The 5,301-nt window shown below is 44.8% G+C and overlaps 1 non-coding gene across 1 annotated transcript; it reads left to right on the top strand.

The window, feature by feature from the left end:
• Window positions 1-4,819: 4,819 nt before the first annotated feature.
• On the top strand, window positions 4,820-5,011 carry LOC145337443 (U2 spliceosomal RNA). Its single transcript, XR_013885356.1, has one exon. It is a non-coding gene; the product is annotated as a U2 spliceosomal RNA (small nuclear RNA).
• Window positions 5,012-5,301: the final 290 nt, after the last annotated feature.

The raw sequence follows: 5,301 nt of genomic DNA on the forward strand, positions 1-5,301 counted from the left end.
GTATAGAGGGATATAGCCAAATGCGGGCAATTGGGATTAGTTTAGGGGTTTAAAAAAAAGGCAGCATGGACAAGTTGGGCCGAAGGGCCTGTTTCCATGCTGTAAACCTCTGTGAATCCTATTGAACTCACTGTGTGATAGCAATTAATTACAAATTGTTATTAACTAACTTTGTTCATAGTTCGAAGAGTTTTTAAACTGGCTCAATGATATATTTTTGAAATAGCAACTTCCATTTGGAGGACCGAGGCAGAGGCAGGGTCATTCCAGCAAAGCAGGAAGCCATTCAACTCATCGAGATGTGATACAAATCTCAAATTACAAAGATCAGATCCAATTACTGAACTGTGATTTGCTGAAAGAAAACCAGGAACAACATCACACCTGGTAACAATGAGTTTACAAAGAGAAAACTAGCAGACTCGATGTGGAAACAAAGAATCAGCAGGTCAAGGTAAGAACATAAGAAATAGGAGCAGGAGTGTTGGTTATTTTCCAGGCGTCGCTGGATTCCGGGGAAGTGCCGGAAGATTGGAAAATGGCTAATGTTACGCCATTGTTTAAGAAGGGTGCCAGGCAAAAGGCGGGGAATTATAGGCCGCTAGTTTAACGTCTGTGGTAGGTAAAATGTTAGAATCCGTCATCAAGGAGGAAATAGCGAGGCATCTTGAGGGGAACTGCTTGATAGAGCAGACGCAGCACGGTTTCGTTAAAGGGAAGTCGTGTCTGACAAATTTACTGGAGCTTATGAGGATGTGTCTAGGGCAGTGGATAGAGGAGAGCCGGTGGATGTGGTCTTTCTTGATTTTCAGAAGGCGTTTGACAAGGTGCCTCACAAGAGGTTATTGCAGAAGGTCAGGGGACATGGAGTTGGGGGTAGGGTGTTAGCGTGGATAGAGGACTGGTTGTCAAATAGGAGGCAGAGAGTGGGGGTCAACGGGTGCTATTCGGATTGGCGAATGGTGACTAGTGGAGTGCCCCAGGGATCGGTGCTGGGGCCTCAGCTTTTTACCATTTATATAGATGATCTGGAGGAGGGAACTGAGTGTAGGGTGCCGAAATTTGCTGATGACACCAAGATTGGGGGAACGGCAAATTGTGCGGAGGGTGTGGAGAGTCTGCAGAAGGATCTAGATAGGCTGGGCGAATGGGCCAGAAAATGGCAAATGGAATTTAATGTTGGCAAGTGCGAGGTGGTCCACTTTGGTAGGAATAATGGTAGGAAGGACTATTACTTACGTGGCGAAAAACTGCAGCAGGCGACGGTGCAGAGGGACCTCGGGGTCCTTGTGCATGAGTCGCAAAAACCCAGCTTGCAGGTGCAGCAGGTGGTCAGGAAAGCGAATGGGATGCTGGCCTTCATCGCAAGGGGGATTGAATATAAAAGTAGGGAGGTCTTGCTGCAGCTGTATAGGGCATTGGTGAGGCCGCAGCTGGAGTACTGTGTGCAGTTTTGGGTGCCGCACCTGCGCAAAGATATTTTGGCCTTGGAGGGAGTGCAGAGGAGGTTTACTAGGCTGATACCGGAGTTGAGGGGGTTGAGCTACGAGGAGAGGCTGAATAAACTAGGCTTGTACTCGTTAGAGTTTAGAAGAATGAGGGGAGATCTCATTGAGATGTATAAGATGATGAATGGGATGGATAGGATAGAGGTGGAGAGACTCTTCCCGCTCAAAAAAGAAAGTAGGGCTAGGGGGCACAGCCTCAAGATAAAGGGGGGGCAGTTTAGAACGGAGTTGAGGAGGAACTTCTTCACTCAAAGGGTGGTGAATCTGTGGAATTCTCTGCCTGTTGAAGTGGTGGAGGCTACCTCGCTAAATATTTTTAAGACACGGGTTGATGGGTTTTTGATAAGAGAGGGGATTAAGGGTTATGGGGAGAGGGCGGGAAAGTGGAACTGAGCCACGACAGATCAGCCATGATCTTATTGAATGGCGAGGCAGGCTCGAAGGGCTAGATGGCCTACTCCTGCTCCTATTTCTTATGTTCTTATGTTCTTTGGACATCTAGCCCCTCGAGCCTGCCCCGCCATTCAATAAGATCATGGCTGATCTGTCGCGTCTCAGTTCCACACTCCCGCCCTCTCCCCATAACCCTTAATCCCCTCTCTTATCAAAAACCCATCAACCCGTGTCTTAAAAATATTTAGTGAGGCAGCCTCCACCACTTCAACGGGCAGAGAATTCCAGAGATTCACCACCCTTTGAGTGAAGAAGCTCCTCCTCAACTCCGTTCTAAACCGCTCCCCCCTTTATCTTGAGGCTGTGCCCTCTAGTCCTACTATCCTTTCTGAGCGGGAAGAGTCTCTCCACCTCTATCCTATCTATCCCATTCATCATCTTATACGTCTCAATGAGATCTCCCCTCATTCTTCTAAACTCCAACGAGTACAAGCCCAGTTTATTCAGCCTCTCGTCATAGCTCAACCCCCTCAACTCCGGTATCAGCCTAGTAAACCTCTTCTTCACTCCCTCCAAGGCCAAAATATCCTTGCGTAAGTGCGGCGACCAAAACTGCACACAATATTCCAGCTGCGGCCTCACCAGTGCCCTATACAGCTGCAGCAAGACCTCCCTACTTTTATATTCAATCCCCCTCGCTATGAAGATTTGTCTGCTCCTGTACTTATATATTTCTTTATTTTAAAGCATTTTCTCAGTCAGATTATGTTACAAGGATGTTGCAGCTGTTCCCTTTCAAAGTGGTTTTATACAGTGACTGAGCTGGAGCAGTGATGAAGGTGATCTGTTTAACAGTGAGGCTCCTAGAATCAGATCACTCCTGTTCCAGATCATCATTTTACAGAGGGATGGAATGAGATGAATCGGAGCGCTCCCACATCCCAGTTCAGACCGGGATGGGCCCTGGACCTTCCTCGATATGGGTTTTACCGCAACATTTACTGTATCTTTTGGAGAAGGTTTCAATTTTCAAAATTACAGGGAATTAATTTTAGGAGCTCTGATGCCCTCAATATACAGAGTTGAGCTGCACAGTCTGCATCTCCCTGCTCCAACCAATACTCGGGTAATAAACACACGCTCAAAATATCAGATGAACCCTGTGACTTTTTGCAATGTTACAGAAAGAAATTCATTGCATTTACCGAATTGGAAATGATAAACTTTCTAACCAGCCTGAAACTTTGTTTCCAAGTGAATTGGGTGTAGACTTGTCAAACTGGTTCAATTGATTTCTGTCTCCTGTAAATAGAAACTCTAAAAGATCTCATAACAGCTTTTACCAGAGGGTGAAACTCAGACACAGGTATTATAAACAGGGCCAGCTCAGATGATCGGTGTGATTTCTACTGAGATAACCAGGAATTAGCTGCAGTGAATTAACAAAGGCAGGATATACACAGTGACCCAGTGTGATTGAGGAATGTAGCTTCTGAATTGATTGTGAAGTATCTCTTTCTCCCTTCCATTTAAATGTGTTCCCTCTCAGGGAGAATACTTTCCTCCTCTCCCAGCAGTGAATCCATCCTTTGTGCTGTAGCTATTATCTAACTGTGAGCTCCCTGCAGTGAATCCATCCTTTGCAGCTCTAGCTATTATCTAACTGTGAGCTTCCTGCAGTGAATCTATCCTTTGTGCTGTAACTATTATCTAACTGTGAGCTCCCTGCAGTGAATCCATCCTTTGCAGCTGTAGCTATTATCTAACTGTGAGCTCCCTGCAGTGAATCCATCCTTTGCAGTTGTAGCTATTATCTAACTGTGAGCATCCCGCAGTGAATCCATCCTTTGCGGCTGTAGCTATTATCTAACTGTGAGCATCCCGCAGTGAATCCATCCTTTGTGCTGTAGGTATTATCTAACTGTGAGCTCCCTGCAGTGAATCCATCCTTTGCAGCTGTAACTATTATCTAACTGTGAGCATCCCGCAGTGAATCCATCCTTTGTGCTGTAGGTATTATCTAACTGTGAGCTCCCTGCAGTGAATCCATCCTTTGCAGCTGTAACTATTATCTAACTGTGAGCTCCCTGCAGTGAATCCATCCTTTGCAGCTGTAACTATTATCTAACTGTGAGCTCCCTGCAGTGAATCCATCCTTTGTGCTGTAGCTATTATCTAACTGTGAGCTCCCTGCAGTGAATCCATCCTTTGCAGCTGTAGCTATTATCTAACTGTGAGCTCCCTGCAGTGAATCCATCCTTTGCAGCTGTAGCTATTATCTAACTGTGAGCTCCCTGCAGTGAATCCATCCTTTGCAGCTGTAGCTATTATCTAACTGTGAGCATCCCGCAGTGAATCCATCCTTTGCGGCTGTAGCTATTATCTAACTGTGAGCATCCCGCAGTGAATCCATCCTTTGTGCTGTAGGTATTATCTAACTGTGAGCTCCCTGCAGTGAATCCATCCTTTGTGGTTGTAGCTATTATCCAATGGTAATCTGAGACAGCAACTGAGAAACAGTTTATTCAACACTGGGACCCTCTCAGCTCAACTTTTTCTCCGCTATCCGTCTCATTTTGAATAAGAGGTGATGACATTAACCAGGGACAGGGAGCACAGGGTCTTCATAGACAGAGTGACAAGATTGTGGAAGGAGCTTCTTGGGGCACAATGTCAGATAATGCACTTTAGGTTTAAAAGTGACAGGTCTGAATTGAGTAGGACATTAACAGATGGTGATACTGAGTCTGATCCTTGATACAGAAATCAGTAACTGTTGGATTCAGTTTGAATTAGTTTTCACAAGCCACTATAATGAGGTTAGTTGGAGCTCAGTGTGTTCAGCTTTGAATTCCTTTCCAGCCATCCACAATGGCTCCAGGTGGAGCTGTGCTATAATTATTAGGTTAATACTTGAGATCTCTTCTTGGCCTTTTGGCTAAGATCAAGTGTAGTATCAACATACTGTACTTGGCTGAAGTCATTAGGTTACATTTTAGCTTCATTTGAAGTAATTTTCAAAAGCATCATCTCGGCTTTTTGGCGAAGATGCAAATGAGATCGAGCCTTGGAGGAGATTCAATGCCTACTCCAATCAGCCTGGATCATGTAGATCAGTCGAAGAGAGAAGGTGAGAGCCCTGTCTTGTCAGCTTAGATTGGGAATGTCCCAACCTGTTGAGACTCTGAATTGGACTTGATTTGTTTGAATTGGATTTAAAAAAATACCTGAGATGAAGGGACTGAGCTGCTGATCAGCTAGTTCAACTGGTTATATTTCTGAGACTAAATCAGCATTTAAATTAATATGCTGCTCCCATTTGTTGATTTACTTCAATTCTTTCTCTGTAAGATCCTGTGAATTTCATTCATTAAAATGGTAATAAATCCTATTAAAGGAA

Source organism: Carcharhinus amblyrhynchos, unplaced genomic scaffold (genome assembly GCF_965287045.1).
Source record: "Carcharhinus amblyrhynchos unplaced genomic scaffold, sCarAmb.v2.hapA scaffold_48, whole genome shotgun sequence".
In the NCBI taxonomy this organism is placed as follows: Eukaryota; Metazoa; Chordata; class Chondrichthyes; order Carcharhiniformes; family Carcharhinidae; genus Carcharhinus; species Carcharhinus amblyrhynchos.